We start from the raw sequence: 20,611 nt of genomic DNA, 5'->3' as shown, positions 1-20,611 counted from the left end.
GCTTGGTAGGTATCGGTTGAATATTTACTTGGCCACATGTGCTAGTAATAGAGTTGATAGATCATTTCTACCTATAAACTCTAACCGTGTACATGTATGCACAAGCATTTTGAATGTGACCAATTTCCTTCAATTGTTTACATTCATCAGTTCAACTGTTCATTTTTCTTTTTTTAAAAATGCTCAGCCTTGAAACGGCTTGTCCAATAGCTGAACGATAAAGAATTTCCGCCTTATCAAATAGTTCAGATAATCGGCCATAAAAACCTGATCAATTAAAGCAGATTAACCCTTTGCATGCTGGGTAAGTTGTCGTCTGCTCAAAAATGTCGTCTGGTTTGTTCTAAATTTCTTTCAATTTACTTAAAACTTTGGGGATATATTGACTGAGTGGCAAACAGCTTGGAACCTGACCAGGCGCCTTACTAGGCCGTGGTGTTTTCCGACATCTTGTCTGCGCTCCATCCCTCCCAAAAGCATCTGCGGGCACATCCTCGACATTTCCTCTTGGGCCTTTGTAAACACAAAATTTAACGAAAACGTTACATGCAACTTTAATAGATATGAACTTAATTCGCTATCTGAACATTAAAGCATCTTTCGGCTGCACTTGCCATCAATTCACCCCGGAAAAATAACGTAAGATCCAGGGACAGTCCATCTTTGTTAATTCAAATCTGTTCAAAAATGCCACATGCTCAAGTTTTTTATTTAATTGTTTTAATACGCGATACATATATTTATTTATTTCCGAAATGCTTTTGATTAAATACTTGCTTTGTGCCTCAATAAATGTTGAATATAATAGGTTTCGTTGATGGTAGTAGGGTTTTATCTTAAATAATTTCTGCTCGCTCGAAAAGGATATTTTTTCCGTGACCGCTCGTGAAATAAAATATGATCTTGCATTGAATTAAACAAATATCCTCTATTTCTTCTTGTTACACTTTGGGACCAATAACAAATCGATATCGATCTAATCATTCCACTTCGCTTCTTCTACCTTTAATCATATTTTGACTGACAATTATTAAATCAAGAAAGGGATCCCCTTTGGTATGTTCAAAATGCGCATGTGTAGTGACAAACATCCGTTTAATTACCGCTAAGGTAACAATTGCGTACTTGCGTTGAAATGTTTCAAAGCGTTTCATTTCGTAACTGCGTGTTTATATGGAAAGTCATATAGGTCCGCAATTACACAGGCCTCCATATATGCGGATCTGGGGGAATTTCCTATGAAAATACCATCAGAACTTATGACTTTCCATAAAATTATAACAGTAAGTGAGCCTGCTAAGTGCGGACTGCGGAATTGTTACATCCTTATCTATAACTCAGTAACTGCGGGATTTGCTAAGCGCGGATTCGCGGGAACTATGGCTTTCCAATACCTCACGTCCACACTTAGCAAACAGCGGTATTGCTAACTGCGGGATTCATTAGCGGCGCAACTAGTGAGTTTTCTATGTGCGGGATTGCGGAACTTGTAACTACGGCACGGCAAACTGCTTCAGTTACTGCGGGCTAGCTAAGTGCGGTACCGTTTCAATAAAGGATTTTAATCTTAACTTTAATAACTCAAACCTGTTTAAAGATTAACAACATACATGTACATCGATTTTTTTATTTACTCAACTTGGTGTTCATTTTCAATGCTGACTCAAGTTCAATTCACTGAAATATGTAACAAAATATTGAAACTATGACACCGAGATAATTTCAATTTACGCTAAAACTCTTTTTTGAAACGCACCCCTGTGTAATTGCGGACCTGCGGGAAATTCCTGTGAAGATACCCTCGGGACTTATGGCTTTCCATACAATACCTTGATGAAGGGCCGATCATAAGAACAGTTTCGAAACAGAAACAAAAACTTGATAGGTAACGTTTAAGCAATGGGTAGGTAGAAGGACTGTATTTAGGGATACAGGGAATAACATAACTGGACATTCAACCTGTGTCCGTTTTATTTTTCTATCCAAACAGCCCAGTGGAGCATTGTCCCAGAATATGAACGGCCTGGTTGACCGTCTCTCCCGCCTCTCTCCAGAGGGCCTGCTTCACGATCCATGATATCCGCAACCAGTCTGCCCATCCCAGGTTGCAGAACGTGGGGACGCCAGCCGCCGCGCGCGTGTAGCACTGCCCATGCGTATGAAAGGCGAACGTCTGCACTTCTTTACACGTCATCGGTTTAAGCGGTTTTAGAGCAGGAACTAGACTTTTCTGGAAAAAAAGTCAGGATGTTTAATATAAAACTGAATACCATTACATTGGTTAAGCACATCTCTCAAATAGCTTAATAGTGCAATATTGTAAAGAAAATGTGAGCGATATGTGTTACGTGGTTCTTAGACTCGCTAATGTCAGCTCAATGCGGTGTCAGTTATTTCACGTATACACATGCCTAAAATTTGAGCTAACGCTCATGAAAATGTGAGCTTTATACGTAATGTGTGATCAATAGCTTGTCACAAGGTGAGGTGCAATGTGTAACGTGCTAGTTACTCGTTTTAAGGTGGCTTTTTGCATGATGAGCTATGTGCTTTACGTGTGAGCTATTGCTTTTATTAAGGTTAGCTTTATGAGTTACGTTTGAAATAAAGCTTGTGACTTGGTGAGCAATACGTGTTACGTGTGAGCCTGTACCATGGAGGCTATATGCAATGTGAGCTATTGCTTTAATTAGATAATCTACATGCGATACGTGTAAACTATAGTTTGACAAGGTGTGCTATATACGTTATGTGTTAGCAATAGGTTTTGCTTGTTACATGGGGGGCTATACGTGTTACGTTTGAGGTTTTGCTTGTTACATGGGGAGCTATACGTCTTCCGTTTGAGGTTTTGCTTGTTACATGGGGAGCTATACGTGTTACGTTTGAGGTTTTGCCTGTTACATGGGGAGTTATACGTGTTACGTTTGAGGTTTTGCTTGTTACATGGGGAGCTATACGTGTTACATTTGAGGTGTTGCTTGCTGCATGGGGAGCTGTAGGTGTTATGTTTGAGGTTTTGCTTGTTGCATGGGGAGCTATACGTGTTACGTTTGAGGTTTTGCTTGCTGCATGGGGAGCTAAACGTGTTGCGTTTGAGGTGTTGCTTGTTATATGGTGATCTATACGTGTTGCGTTTGAGGTGTGGCTTGTTGCATGAGGTGTTGCTTGTTACATGGGGAGCTAAACGTGTTGCGTTTGGGGTGTTGCTTGTTGCATGGGGAGCTAAACGTGTTGCGTTTGGGGTGTTGCTTGTTGCATGGGGAGCTAAACGTGTTGCGTTTGAGGTGTTGCTTGTTGCATGGGGAGCTAAACGTGTTGCGTTTGAGGTGTGGCTTGTTGCATGGGGAGCTAAACGTGTTGCGTTTGAGGTGTGGCTTGTTGCATGGGGAGCTAAACGTGTTGCGTTTGAGGTGTTGCTTGTTGCATGGGGAGCTATACGTGTTGCGTTTGAGGTGTTGCTTGTTACATGGGGAGCTAAACGTGTTGCGTTTGAGGTGTTGCTTGTTGCATGGGGAGCTATACGTGTTGCGTTTGAGGTGTTGCTTGTTGCATGGGGAGCTAAACGTGTTGCGATTGAGGTGTTGCTTGTTGCATGGGGAGCTATACGTGTTGCGTTTGAGGTGTTGCTTGTTGCATGGGGAGCTATACGTGTTACGTGTGATGTTGAGCTTGTGATACGGTTACCTTACCAGTGTTAAAATAACGTCAACGTAAATAAAACAAAAACCTTGCGACTGTAAACATGTGGTACTAATAGTAGAATTTATTACAAACGAGAATCGATGTAACTATGCACCTGAAGACATGCACGTGTGGCGTCCACCCATCGTTGTCCAAGGGGGGGAGAACTCAGCCCTACTGTTCGTGAAGTCAGTGCAGATCCGCTCACCGAATCCAATAGCGTACGAGTCGTTACTTCCGTTACATCCGTCCACCTTCTGTATGTTGTCAATGTTGTATAAGTTATATTTAAGGAACTGCTTGCCAAACGAAAGCTTACGAGATGTATATGCAAAAGAGAAAACATATGTAAGAGCCTGTACCACGTCCTATATTAACTTACTGAGGCAGTCCCTGTACCACTTGCAAACTTAACTTACTGAGAGGCCGTCCCTGTGTCACGTGCGGTTGAACTTACTGAGTGGCAGTCCCTGCGCCACGTGGGGTTGAACTTATTAATAGGCCAACCCTGTATCTCTTGAAAACTTAACTTTCTGAGAGGCAGTCCCTTTGTCACGTGAAGCTGAACTTACTGAGAGGCCAACCCTGTGTCACGTGCGGTTGAACTTACTGAGAGGCAGTCCCTGTGTCACGTGCGGTTGAACTTACTGAGAGGCAGTCCCTGTATCACGTGAAGCTGAACTTACTAAAAGGCATTCCCTGTATCACGTGAAGCTGAACTAATTAAGAGGCAGTTCCTGTATCACGTGAAGCTGAACTTACTGAGAGGCAGTCCCTGTATCACGTGAAGCTGAACTAACTGAGAGGCAGTTCATGTATCACGTGAAGCTGAACTAACTGAGAGGCAGTCCCTGTACCACGGGTAGCTGAACTTACTGAGAGGCAGTCCATGTATCACGTGCGGTTGAACTAACTGAGAGGCAGTTCCTGTATCACGTAAGGCTGAACTAACTGAGAGGCAGTCCTTGTATCACATGCGGTTGAACTTCCTGACAGGCAGTTCCTGTATCACATGCGGTTGAACTAACTGAGAGGCAGTTCCTGTATTACGTGAAGCTGAACTAACTGAGAGGCAGTTCCTGTATTACGTGAAGCTTAACTTACTGAGAGGCAGTCCTTGTATCACGTGCGGTTGAACTTACTTAGAGGCAGTTCATGTATCACTTGAAGCTGAACTAACTAAGAGGCAGTTCCTGTTTCACGTGAAGCTGAACTAACTGAGAGGCAGTCCCTGTATCACGTGAAGTTGAACTTACTGAGAGGCAGTCCCTGTATCACGTGAAGCTGAACTTACTGAGAGGCGGTCCCTGTATCACGTGAAGTTGAACTTACTGAGAGACAGTCCCTGTATTACGTGAAGCTGAACTAACTGAGAGGCAGTCCCTGTATCACGTGAAGTTGAACTAACTGAGAGGCAGTCCCTGTATCACGTGAAGCTGAACTTACTGAGAGGCGGTCCCTGTATCACGTGAAGTTGAACTTACTGAGAGACAGTCCCTGTATTACGTGAAGCTGAACTTACTGAGAGGAAGTCCCTGTATCACGTGCGGTTGAACTAACTGAGAGGAAGTCCCTGTATCATGTGAAGCTGAACTGACTTAGAGGCAGTCCCTGTATCACGTGAAGCTGAACTTACTGAGAGACAGTCCCTGTACCACGTGCAATCTGTTCCAGGGGGATCAAAGCACCATGGCGGAAGTGACAATCCTTTCTCTTCACCGATTCCGGTTTCATTTTTGTCAGTGGTTTCTGTAGAAGCCGTTAATATTTCGTTGTCGGTACTTAATGTCGTCGATGATTTTATGATCACAAAAGAAAGTGCAAATATCAAATTTACGTTAATTGTCACCATCCTTTATATTTTACAAGGTTATATATCTGCCTCTTTTCGACACCGTAAATCTGATGGCACATCAATACTGTACGTATGAACCGCCCTGTAATTGTTAGTATTTCCTTACTTTTATATAACCTTTCTTATCTTGTTTGTGAATAATTAACTATGTCATTGTTATTCACTTAAATTTGAATTACTATATCGTAAGGCTTGAACTAGCCATTGCTTTAGCGTTGCTCAGGTGAACAATACTTAGCCTTAACTGGGCCACACACGATATGCATTTGGGGCGAACGTATGATAAGTGTAGTAAATTCCGTTCGACAGCTTTGTACTTCTTCGTTGTCTTTGTCAAATCAAACATATTGTTTAAGGGTGAATACTTGCAAAAATGAAGTCAGCGGACTACCATTAAGACGGGGGTCTATTCAGCAGAATATATTCATGTAAACTGATGTAAAACTTCTTCTTAAACAGTGGCAAAATACAACTACATAGCTTTTTTATGTATTCTAACTAATAAGTCGCAAAAAAAGGTTGAAAAGTATGTCCAAGTTTCACAGCTCATATTTTTGCAACTTAAAAACTATGAGTGTATGTTCCCAGTACATGTACGTCAGTAATTGATGTGAAATGTTAACGGATCGATTTAAACACACACAAACTATTGTAATATTTCCATCGAATTTATTATTTTTAAAACATTCCTGAGGGAAAACAAGAATTTAAAATACTCGAAACGTAATCGATCATTCTATACGCCCGTTCGAAAAGCTACATCATATATTATCATTATATTTCTGAAATACCTCACTAGCGGGTCAAGGGGTGGGGCGTAATCTTCAAAGTCCTTGCTACAAAAGAGGAGAAAAAAGTAATAAAATACATGGACAATACTAAACCATAGACAATACTGAACCCTGAACTACAATAAACAATGGACAATACTGAACAATGGACGATTCTGAACCATAGACGAAACTGAACAATTGACGCTACTGAACCATAGACGATACTGAACGATACTGAACGATAGACGATACTGAGCCCTGAACTTTACTGAACCATGGACGATACTGGACCCTGGACGATACTGATCGAACCATGGACGATACTGGACCCTAGAACGGCGATACCGAACCCTGGATCATGAATGATACTGAACCATGGGCGATACTGAACCATGGACGATACTGAGCAATGGACGCTACTGAACCATGGACGATACTGAACCATACTGAAACCTAGACGATACTGACCCTCGACGTTACTGAACCATAGACGATACTGACCCCTGGACGATACTGGCCCCTGACGTTACTGAACCATAGACGATACTGACCCCTGGACGATACTGGCCCCTGACGTTACTTAACCATAGATGATACTGAACCCTAGACGATACTGAACCCTGGACGATACTGGCCCCTGACGTTACTTAACCATAGATGATACTGAACCCTAGACGATAATGACCCCTGGACGATACTGACCCTAGACGATACTGAACCCTAGACGATACTGACCCTAGACGATACTGTACCCTTGACGATACTGACCCCTAGACGATACTGAACCCTAGACGATACTGACCCCTGGACGATACTGAACCATAGACGATACTGAACCATGGACGATACTGACCCTTGACGATACTGAACCCTAGCCGATACTGACCCCTGGACGATACTGAACATTGCCAATACTGACCCTAGACGATACTGTACCCTTGACGATACTGACCCCTAGACGATACTGAACCCTAGACGATACTGACCCCTGGACGATACTGAACCCTAGACGATAATGACCCCTGGACGATACTGACCCTAGACGATACTGAACCCTAGACGATACTGACCCTAGACGATACTGTACCCTTGACGATACTGACCCTAGACGATACTGAACCATGGACGATACTGACCCTTGACGATACTGAACCCTAGCCGATACTGACCCCTGGACGATACTGAACAATGCCAATACTGACCCTAGACGATACTGAACCATGGACGATACTGACCCTTGACGATACTGAACCCTAGCCAATACTGAACCATAGACGATACTAAACCCTTGACGATACTGAACCCTAGACGATAATGACCCCTGGACGATACTGACCCTAGACGATACTGAACCCTAGACGATACTGACCCTTGACGATACTTAACCCTAGACGATACTGACCCCTGGACGATACTTAACATTGCCAATACTGAACCATAGACGATACTAAACCCTTGACAATACTGAACCCTAGACGATATTGACCCCTGGACGATACTGACCCCTGACGTTACTGAACCATAGATGATACTGAACCCTAGACGATACTGAAACCTAGACGATACTGACCCTCGACGTTACTGAACCATAGACGATACTGACCCCTGGACGATACTGGCCCCTGACGTTACTTAACCATAGATGATACTGAACCCTAGACGATACTGAACCCTAGACGATACTGAACCATAGACGATACTGTACCCTTGACGATACTGACCCCTAGACGATACTGAACCCTAGACGATACTGAACCCTAGACGATACTGACCCTTGACGATACTGAACCCTAGACGATACTGACCCCTGGACGATACTGAACATTGACGATACTGACCCCTGAACGATACTAACCCCTGACGTTACTGAATAGGGATGCAAACGAATATTCGAATATTCGAATATTCGATCAAACGTTTGGTATTCGAATGTCAAAATCGGTATTCGAATATTCGAAAAAAGTTCAATAAAGAGAATAAAACACATTTTGCCTACAACGCTGATGTTGTTTATAAAGTTCGTTTGTCTTGTTTTTACAACGATTGGCCCCTTATGCCAGAGGTGTGAATGTGATGACTAGACACGCGTCATGTGTCATTTAGGTACATATCGCCGGGTACTATAAAAGGTCCCCCTACTTTTACAACAACTAGCTAGGGATCGGCTTTAACAACAATGTATTGTCTTGGCTGCAACTACTGTACAACAAAGCGCAAATGGAAGTGATGATATGAATGCCATGTGCTACAAAAATGTTGTTGTATATATGTGCTTTTTGAATAAACTGTTTCCATGTTTCGATACAATTTTCGTGCTTTGAAATGGATTTTAGGATATATTTCCTCTCTTGTTGTACAATAGCTGATTCCAATACACTTATGTTTTCGTTTAATTATTTTACTAGAACCGAGTTGGTTTGGGGTTTCCATATCTTTATTTAGTCAATTTAGAGGTCAATCTCAGAACGAGGCTGATTATCCTACGGAAAGACCCTACATAAGTGCAAAGCACTGTTTGACTAGGAATCCATCTAATTTCACATTGTTTACAAAAGGCAGCGGAATTGAATTATTCAATTTGTTGTTTATAATGTTTTGCCTTTTTACTTCCTGAAAATGGAGAATTTCAAAAGCTCATTTGGGGAAATCAGGGTCCGTTGCGCGTACTGGCTACGACAAAGTAGGGTAAAAAATGCCCCGGCTATTGCTTTAGCGAATAATAATAATATTTAATACATCTTCTAAAATACGTATTTCGGTAATCGAATATTCGAATATTCGATCGAAAGAATTACCGAATATTCGAATATCAATTTTGCCATTCGTTTGCATCCCTATTACTGAACCATAGATGATACTTAACCCTAGACGATACTAAATCCTAGACGATACTGACCCTCGACGTTACTGAACCATAGACGATACTGACCCCTGGACGATACTGACCCCTGACGTTACTGAACCCTAGATGATACTGAACCCTAGACGATACTGAACCCTAGACGATACTGACCCTTGACGTTTCTGAACCATAGACGATACTGAACCCTAGACGATACTGACTCCTTACGTTACTGAACCCTAGACGATACTGAACCCTAGACGATACTGACCCTTGACGTTACTGACCCTTGACGTTACTGAACCATAGACGATACTGAACCCTAGACGATACTGACCCCTGACGTTACTGAACCCTAGACGATACTGAACCCTAGACGATACGGAACCATAGATGATACTTAACAATAGACGATACTGAACCATGGACGATACTGTACCATGGACGATACTGAACCAAGGGCGATACTGAACCTAAACTTTGGACGATACTTTACCCTGGTAGCTATTGAACTTTGGACAATACTAAGCCAATGTATGTATTTACCATTATGAACACTGTTATCATAATATTGGTTTGTAGTTTTCAAAATATTTTTCAAGAAAGCTGTTCATCAAAATAATCTGTTAATGTTAACTCTCTGCATGGAACAAAACTATGATGGTGTGCATGTTAAGTTAAAAATTAGAATTACGCTGGTTGTTGTTGGAGGCCGATTGGCAAATATATTGTTTTCTAAATCTTAATTAACGTACTCACAAGGACACGCCACAAACGTTATTGAACCATATGTTTACGGAAATGAAATGGCTTAGGAGATTCCATAATTGAGTGTATGTTTACCTTAAGGATCCAATTTCAAAACTTACAAACTCAGCAAAAACATCAATATTCACTTTACAATAATAACCATTGATCATCATCAAAAAATCATAGAACATGCATTTGCAGGCCCACGGAATATGGAAAATCTCCATATAAAGCAAACATTTCTTGACTTAGAGAATTAGACAAGCTCTGGAAAACGTTATGTTTCTATTTAATTTAAAAATAAAAAAAAATCGCCCGGTGACCCTTTACCCACAATACATTCGGCTTGACCTTGGGTCCTACAGGGAAACACCATGCCCATATACCCACCAGTGGGTCGAATTGGTTATGTACCGGCACCATCCCCATCCTATTTGTCCAATACTTAAAATAAACTCATGGCGTACTTATGGTAGAAAAACATGATAAAGCAAAATAATCAGATACAACAGAATACCCATTTTATGCTAAAGTCAATCGAATGAATTCAATCATTTGGTGCCGAATTACACCCCTACAACTTACATAGCAAATATATTAAAGGGGAAGCATTCAATATTGTTCTTCATTGGCTCTTTAAACAAGTTTATTCCAGTTTACATTTTATTTAATAGTTACAGGCAACCGGCCCAAAATACTTAACATGCAACGTGAACAAATCAAAGCGCTGCTATAGTCCAATGGCTTACCTCCCGAAATCACAATGTTTGTGCACTTTTGGAAACAAGCATGAAATTTTGCACACATATACATATGACCATTACAGACTTTTTCTGCTGTAGAACCACTTCGACAGCACCACCTGGTGCCAGGTGGCGCCACCTAGCGGCAGAGGTGGGAGTTTTTTGCTTATATATTTACATAAGTGACCATAACTTGTGATCTAGGTAACATTTTTACATTCTGTTTGCAGCATATATGTCTTGTTACATAATAGCATAACATGGAAACACTTCTGCAGCGCCCCCTGGTGTCATGTGGCACCACATAGCGCCACCTGGTGGCAGATGTGGGATTTTTCGCTTATACACTAACATAAATGCACAAACATTGTGATTTTGGGACCTAAGCCACTGGACTATCTGTGCCACTTCCTAATTGAGTTCTTATTTATCTTATAATTGATGTTGTAGGTTTGTGTCTACTATGAAGCTCGCATGAACACAAGGCGTTGGATAGAGATGGGCCAGTGAAGAAATCTATCATGGCTATATTGGACAATTTAGCGGGAACACGTGTAGTACTTTCATTAGCCATGGCTGAGGTGGACAGCAGAGACGATAAAAACGTGTCTATTAAATGGCATCTATGCATATTTTGCCAATCAAACACTTCGGAACATTTGGAATGTCCAGCAAAATCCAAAGCAAGTGATTCTGGAAAAGGTTACACAACATTGGTGGACTATTTGAAGGAGTTTCGCAATGCTGAGGTCTTACCAATTACCATAGACCTGGTGAATATGGATGTTGAGACATTAAAACGGCACGAAGCTTCCTGGCATAAATCCTGCAGGGTTCAGTACAACAGGACTAAGTTACAGCGGGTATTGAAGCGCAAGGTGAAGAGCAGTACGTCAGGAAATGATTCCGGACTAAGTGATGTTAAAATCACTAGATCAGTAAGCAATCCATCTGCAAGTTTCAGCGTTTTTTCAGACAAATTATGCTTTTTCTGTGACAAGAGTATTTCGTCTTCAGATAGATACAAGCGTGTGGCTTCAACCTTTGCTTTGGACAGAAAAGTGCGAAAATGTGCGACTGATCTTTGCGACTCTACATTGTTAACCAAATTAGCTGGTGGCGACATGGTAGCTACTGAAGCAGAATACCATGCAAACTGTTTGACGTCTCTGTACAAACAACATGCACAGTTTTTGGAACAATCACATGAGAGTAACTCCGATGGTAACATCCATGGCATTGTGTTTGCTGAACTGCTTGCATACATTGACGAGGCTAGGTGTGATGAAGAGCGACCTTCGTTCAGGTTAGCTAACCTGGTCCAGTTGTACAATAACAGAATGGAGGAACTGGGTGTTAAGGACAGTGTGCATGCAACACGATTGAAGGACAAAATCTTGTCACAAATACCAGATCTCTCAGCACATACGAGTAAATGTAGTCAGGGTCAAGGTGTGATTTTCATGTTTAACTCTGATGTAGCAAATCTTGTACAGGAAGCGAATCGCCATAGAGACTATGATCTGGATGCAATCCATATTGCAAAGGCGGCTGAAATAGTGCGATTAGACATGTTCGACAATGTGTCCTTATTCAATGGGTCATTTCCCCCACAGTGTCAAGAACATGTCATACCCAAGTCTTTGAAGGCATTAGTTGACATGGTTCTTCAGGGACCGAGCATAAAGGATCAGTCCGCAAAGGAAGGCTCAGACCTACAAGCAGCCCTAACCATATCACAGATGTTCCTTTTCAATGCTGTAAACATTCCAGGCATGCATCTACCTCTGGACAGGTCAGACATAAAGCGGATCGTGAAACACCGCTGCCTCTATATATTGGCCTAAAACTACACGCTGCAACACGCAAGAAGAGACTGGTTGACATGATGTTTCAGCTTGGCATGAGCGTGTGCTATGACCGTGTTTTGCAGGTTATCACTGATCTGGCAAATGGAACATGTGATAGATTTGAAGCAGAAGGCGTCGTTTGTCCTGTCAATATGAAGCTAGGACTGTTCACAGTAGGTGCCCTTGATAACTGTGATCACAACCCAACATCAGCTACCGCACACGATTCCTTCCACGGAACAAGCATATCACTCTTCCAGTTTCCGACAGAGGCTGTACCTGGAACTGACAGAGGTATAACCTTGCTCCATCCTGCATCACCACACGATGACAAGCGAAAGGTTGTGCCACTCCCAGACGCCTATGCAGATGTCCCACCAGCAATACTACGCACAAAAACAATGTGTATTCCAGTAGCAATTGTTGGTCCTGTTACGCCAGCTGAAACTTCCGTTCAAGAGGCAATGCTTGAAGAACAAGAATGGCTTGTCCAAGTGAGACGTCTAGTAGACAAGACCAAACTTGAAAAAGGTGAATATGTGTCATGGGCTGCGTATCATGCTTCCCGACAGTCCCAAGAACCACATCCAGTCACCTTGGGTTCCTTGTTGCCACTCTTTTATGAGAGTGCGCACACAGTTGCCATGGTCAAGCATGGGATGGATGTGATCAGAAATGCAACACATTATGTCAATCCGGGTCAGATCGCAGTCATGGCTGTAGACCAACCCCTGTATTCCTTGGCAAAGCAGATTCAGATGTCCTGGCCAGTTACACACGGTGAAGACAAATATCTCATTATGTTTGGTGGGCTACATATTGAAATTGCTGCATTTCGAGCACTTGGTACTTGGCTGCAAGACAGCGGTTGGACATCAGCCCTTGTTCAAGCAGATGTAACAACGCCCGGCACTGCAGACTCATTTATTAAAGTAGCTCATGTCACAAAGACGAGACATGCCCATCAAGTCACAGCTGCTAGCCTTGCCATCCTCAAGCACAAGGCGTACCAGGCGTACATCGATTCACTTCCTGAAGAAGATCCAAAAGTTGAAATTGGCGACTGGGAGGAGCAATGGGTTGTGGCATGCCCTCACTTTCAATATTGGTGGCTAACTCTGAAACTGCAACTCATGGTATTGATGTTCGTTAGAGCTGAACGCGATGGCAATTTTTGCCTCTACGTAGAGACCCTGAACAAGCTGACTCCGTGGTTCTTTGCACTGGATCAAACCAACTATGCCCGATGGCTACCTGTTCACATTCGAGACTTGAACACGCTTTCACAGGTTCATCCAGACTTACACACTGAATTCCAGAATGGTAACTTTGTGATTCACAAAACTGCTCGTGTATCATCTGGAATGGCAATTGATCAAGGTCATGAGCAGAACATTGCGATGGTGAAGGGATCTGGGGGTGCAGTAGGCCTCACAGAAAATCCGAGTGCGTTCAGACGTTGGATGGTTGCAGGACCTGAGCTAGCAAGGATAACAATTGAATTTGAGACCGCGTTCACTGCTCAAGATGATGCCACCGGTCACCATGAGCAGACTCCAGCAGTACAAACTGCATTTGCCAAGCAGGTAATGTCTCTAGTGTCAACTATTGAAGACATGGGGAATCCCTTTCTTGAAGAAAGTGCTGATCTTCTAGTCCTGGACACAAAGGACATAGTCAGTGAGTCCGTAGTTAAGACGGTCAGGAACATAGAACAAATAGGCGTGAAAGCGTACAATGCCTATGTAGAGCAGAGGCTAGTGAAGGCAGAAAAACCCATCTCAGACCCCATAGCGAAACAGCAATTGCCACTCTTCAGCAGACCACAGAAAAAAAATCCATCTCGTTCACAGCTGCAAGTAGCTGACCTAGAAGTTGATCGCGAACTTATGTCGCAGCTGTATGTATCCTGCCAAACACGAGCAGTTAACCAAGACGACTTCTTCATGTATGAGAATCATCCCTACGCACCAAGTCTCTCAGATCATGGGAAGCTGCGTGCAAGCAACAAGTCAGATTTGATTCCATGCCTGCAAAGCCTGATTACTCCTAAGACTGATGGACCTACAGTGGACTGTATAATCTTGGATGGTGCCGCAGTAGTGCATTTACTTGCTCCAAGAACAGCGGTAACCTTCAACGAATATGCCTCTGCCATATTTTTGCCATACATTGACAGACAGTTACAGAATGCACAACGCGTGGATGTGGTTTGGGATGCATACATACCTGACAGTCTGAAGGAATCAACAAGGAAGAAGAGAGGAACAGGGATCAGACGGAGAGTTTTGGGAACATCTAAAATTCCGACGAACTGGATGAAGTTTCTCTGTGTGGCAGAAAACAAAGTAGAGCTGTTTGACTTTTTGACACACGCTGTTATAAACAGACAACAAACAGAACACGAGGTGTATGCCACTGATGGAGTAGACGTACTCTGCTCACAACCAAATGCAGACTGTGCCTACATTAGTCCATGCAATCATGAAGAGGCGGACACGAGAGTCATTCTTCATGCCAGTGATGCTGCAAACAAAGGCAGTAAAAAGTGCCTTATCAGGACCGTAGACACTGACATCCTCGTTCTAGCGATTGCATATGTAGAGCAAATTGGTGTCGAAGAGTTATGGGTGGCCTTTGGCACAGGCAAGGGATTTTGTTATCTACCAGCCCATGAAATTGCGTGTGCACTAGGCTCACCGAAAGCTGCATCGTTGCCGATGTTTCACGCATTCACGGGATGTGATACGGTGTCCGCATTCGCTGGGAAAGGAAAGAAAACCATGTGGGCCGTTTGGCGTGTGTACCCAGAGATAACAGAAGCATTTGTAGACTTGTGCAGCGGCACTGATGTCATTAGTACAGAAGCTACTTCTCTGATAGAGAGATTTGTCATTCTTGTCTACGACCGAACCAGCCAACTCAAAGACGTCAATGAAGTTAGGAAAGATCTCTTCACAAGAAAAGGCAGATTCAAGTACGACAGTCTACCTCCAACGAAAGCAGCTCTCACTGAGCATGCCAAAAGAGCTACTTATCAAGGTGGCCATGTGTGGGGGCAATCGATCAGATCACAAATGAAACTACCAGATCCGGCAGCGTGGGGTTGGACGAAAACAAACGATGGATGGGAGCCATATTGGACCCCGCTACCAGAAGCATCAAAGGGATGTCGCGAGCTCATCAAATGTGGCTGCAAGAAAGTGTGCACCACAGGCCGTTGTGGATGTTTCCGTGCTAAGTTGTCATGTACCACGCTGTGTTCATGCATGTGCATGGATTATGCATAGACAATTGACATAATTAAGGGAGATAAATGATTGCTTGTGACCGAACAAAAAGCAATTGACATACCAATGCAAACACATCTGGTAGGCTTTGGAGGCAATGTTGTGGATATTTTCGTTATAAGATGACATAACCATGTCGTGTTCTAATTAACATTTGCATTCTCCATAGACAATTAGTGGCATTATTAAGAACACTTGATCCCAATATAGGGGACTTAAATTGTCGCTTGTGACTGAAACAGTGAAATTTATATATATCAAGACAATTAAGCATGACTATGTATTGGAGGTAACTCACTTGCATATATGTAAGATGAGTCAACTATGCCACTAGATGGTGATACCTGCCATTAATGCTTCTACTAGAATAATATATAATTAGTAGCAGTGAGCACATGCAACAAATAACATAGTTGTTTGCACAAATGCACATATATTATCGTCTGAAAACTGAATAAACATATTTCAACTACGGTAGATCGAACTTTATTATTAAGCACTTCTGCCACTTCTGCACCACTTAGATACCATGTGACCCGGCACAAGTGTTTCTATGTTGAACATCTTAAAGCGAATAGACACGGCCATCTACAACCTCGGGCGGTTCAAGAAACTCTTTATTTATACGTACCTTCATACCCAATAACATAATGTATAAGTCATATCATTTAACGAGTTAGAATCGTGTGAGGTCCAACGGAGGTGGCATTAAGGAAAATCAGTTCGCTTTTTTCCCACGCGATGTTATTCAATTTAGTAAATGTTTTCAGCCATTAATTCGTTTTGGTTAGTTTTTACCGTTGGACTAGTTGTGTACTGGTAATATATTATACCCCAACAACACAATTACAACCACAGCAACACTTGCATCAGCAACGACAACAAATACATCATCACCAACAACAGTAAATGAAAATTATTATTATTATTATTTTTTTTTTTTTTTTTTTTTTATTATTATTATTAATGTTGATATTATTATTATTATTATTATTATTATTATTATTATTATTATTATTATTATTATTATATTGATGATGCTTGTCTTTAATTGTGGTGTGAATCGTCCTGCATTTATTGCATAAAGACGAATTGCATTACATATTTCATTTGCAATATATCCATGAGGACGATCGAGTACCATGTTCAGTCTGCGTCTTTACATGAACACAATCCTTACAGATGGCGAACTGGACCATTATTTGCAAAAAGCAGCATATTTTGTCAATAAAAATACGCTTGTTGCTGTTTGCACTCTTGTCTTACTGATTGTGGTGTGATAATACAACTCTCTTCATAAATCATGCATACCAAGTCCTGACATAATGCAGAGGGAAGTGTATGAACGGGCTCCTGCAAAGCGTATATATATATATATTCTTTTTTGGAATGCTACACTTGTGCTTTGGCTTCAAATAAAACAACAGTCACAAAATGGACTAGTGTGTTTTCATATCCGTTACGTTTGTAAGAAGTACACGTGTGTGTAATGTATGAGGCTGCTTTATGATAATTACTTTATTAATTTGTCCGGTGAACCGTCTCAGTGTAACACCAGTCAACCCAGGCTGAACATATGTATATTGTAGATATCTTACTTTGCTTGCTGCTGTAAAAAAGTAAAGTCGTCAGCATAAACAAGTCAATAAAAGACGTGAAGGTGGTACCCGGTTTCATTTACATTTATCAGAGTAAAATTAAGCCCCAGTGATTGACCCGATAAACGACATTTGACACAATGGAACAATGGCCCGGGTTTTCCTTAGTTACACTAATTCGATAATTAAGATTTCAGTAACAATTAATCTTCTATACAGTACGGTAGTTGATTTTGGGGCGATACTATTTCCCGGTCCCGGTCTCATCCGGTCCCGGTCTCCTCCGGTCTCTGTTTTATAGTAGCTATCGGGCGTGATCAAAAAGGTGTTAATGACCACGGGGGGTAATAGGATTACAAAAGATTACAGTTGATTAAAACATTAGATATTTGATGATAATTATGTCACTATTTATTTCAAATTTTATATCAATAAAACATAAAATAAATTTAGGCAAAGATAAAAACATGAAATATGCACATGTACTGAAATTAATGTCATGAATAACAAACACATTGAGTGTGTGTTTTTTTCATATTAAATTCAGTTATAAGTATACTATTGATAATAGTAATACAAAAAATAACAATGCTTGACTACATGTAAATCAAATTTGTAAGTTATCTCAGTACTTCAGGAATTCTATTATCCTTCTTTTGTTTAACTATTGATTTTGTTGCAGCAGATGCGCTTCCACGACCAGTTGCCTTATGTATTTCTGCCAACTGATCTTTTAATTTTAATTTTTATGCCGACGCATTTCATGTGGAATATTTTCCTGCATGTTATATTTTCGCAAATAACTAAATTATCGACGAATTCTGGCATTTCACATGAACAGAATGTTTTTAATTTGAAATTCATAGGGATCGCGACTTTTCATTTTCTCTATAAAACGGATTTTTTTTATTTTCTAGACAGCTGACTAGATGTTCCCTCATTTCATTTACAACGAAATTGACGTTTGTATTTACATAGCCATTCTTAAAACAAAAATCCACAGCATTAGCAGTTGCAAAGACACCACAGGCATGTACATTTGGTTGTTATAGAAGTCGTGGAACTTTTATAAGCTGAGATTTGTTACTTTTTATAAATTAGGAGCATCGTAGTTCCACCGATCATGACGACTTTAAATAAAGATTCTTGTATGTTGTAAGTTATATTTCATTTGTAAAATTGCCTTCCGAATATTTCAGAAGTTTATTTATTATCATTTTATTTTGTCAAGGAACTCTTCATAACAGGTTTATGACAATACACAATAATGTCATATCATGAAAGGTGTAAATGCGTTATGCAACGCGTGTCAGAGATTAGCGAATGTCCCTCGATAAGGGCATGATAAACGGGTTAGTGTTTTTTATAACACACGCACGGCTACTGTTCGGTTCATACCCTAAAAATATTGTTGTTTATTATAAAGGCAATTTTATAGAATAAATGATTGTTATGCAAAGGCTCTAATAATCTTAATTAGAAATAATACGATGATAACATATAACCAAATTCAAAAATAAATAAAATAATCAGCATCAGATTTCTTAAACAGCTAGAGTTTTATTGCAAACTTCAAGTTGACAAATAAAATATATTCGGCTAAAGTTGTGTAATAATGACGAAGGTATTCAAATGTTTTCAATGTTATGCTAGGTTTACATCTGGCCACGATCTCCCCGATTATCCAGAGGCTAAAAAAATCGGGGAGCTCTACGATTAAATGGTCTACTCCACGTTCTGTTACGCTTCCTTACGAAATCAGCACGTTTTGTTGCGCCCTGCTGCGCTTTGCTACGATCGAGCCCACGATTTGCATCACGTTCTGTTACGCTTTGTTGCGATCAACACGATTGGCTTCCACGCTCCACCACGTTCCGTTACGTCCTGTTAAGATCTCCCACGACAAAGCCGCTTTGTTGCGATCTCCTGCGATTTGACCTACGATTTGAGACAAATGCCCACGTTTTACGTCACGATTTGAAATTTAAGCAAGAAATAATTCACTTTAGGCTTATTATTCGCAACAATGAACCAGCTGGATATAGACGATCCTGAATTGGCTGTTTTAATTTACGCATATATTGTTGAACGAAAGAAAAGGTCACAGCATACACGTGATATAAATATCGGATTAGAAGTCAGAAGAAGAAATAGAAAGCCTAGGTCATGCTGGGTTAAGCCATGGTTAAGTGTTGAAAGTAGGCTTCAATATGGACATTACACACAACTATTAAACGCCGAACTCCGGTGTCGGGATGTCGGAGCATCCTCAATTTCTTCCGGAGTGGAGGTGGGGGAGGGGGTGGTGGCGGATGAACATCAACCACAACAGTTCTTGAAGTTTTGGAACCTTTTCGTTTCGCTGGCATGATTAAACGATAGAGTACCAGTAGATAAAGCTGTTATGTATATGCAGCTTGCGTGGAAATCGTGGCTATCGTGAGGAAACGTGTTGGAGCGTGTCAGAGCGTATCAGAACGTGAACGACAATCGGGGATACCGTAGGAGAGCGTGACGCAACGTGGAGCAATAAATGGTAGAAAAGTGTATATCGTAACAGATCGTGGTAGATCGTAGCAGAGCGTGGAGCTATCGTGAGACGTCGCAGCGAAGCGGGATGAAAAAATGTGTCCACGCTGGTCCCGATCTGTTGCGATTGTACTCCACGTTCTGTTACGCTTCGTTACGTTCCGTTACGTTTTGTTACGAAGGCCACGCTATGTCACGATTAGAAAATGAATCGGGGCAATCGTGGTGAAATTTAAGTTTGATTTAAAATCTGTCCCGATGCCCAAGATGTCCCCGATTCAACCACGTTCCGTTACGCTCCCCCACGATCACCCCGATTCGACTCCACGCTCTGTTACGTTCGCCACGATGCTCTGGAATCGGGGACATCGTGGTAATCGTGGCCTAATATAAACCTAGCATTAGCGAATAGCACAAAATTATAAACGAAAAATGGAGACATAATGTGTTGATTACTTCAGGATGGCTCAACTTCAAAGAAACACTCTTCATCTAGTAGCTTTAATGTCTAAGCACACGCATAATTACTATAATAGGATGTTATAACATTGCAACTTTTAGCTCCAGAAAATGTGTTTGTGTACTTTTTCTCCATTCATTGATTTACTTGTTTACATGCGATGAACATTGTATAATGTTTTACGCAATAAACATATCGTATCGTATCGATATGAGTCGGATATGCAAACATGGAATT

The 20,611-nt window shown here is 41.4% G+C and overlaps 1 pseudogene; it reads right to left on the bottom strand.

Moving 5' to 3' along the window:
• Positions 1–1,904: 1,904 nt before the first annotated feature.
• LOC128211007 (uncharacterized) lies at positions 1,905–5,634 on the bottom strand (annotated as a pseudogene).
• Between the last annotated feature and the right edge of the window lie 14,977 nt (positions 5,635–20,611).

This window comes from Mya arenaria, chromosome 12 (assembly GCF_026914265.1).
Source record: "Mya arenaria isolate MELC-2E11 chromosome 12, ASM2691426v1".
Classification (NCBI taxonomy): domain Eukaryota; kingdom Metazoa; phylum Mollusca; class Bivalvia; order Myida; family Myidae; genus Mya; species Mya arenaria.
Note: the sequence above shows the minus strand (reverse complement) of the source record. Positions and strands in the feature narration are given on the sequence as shown.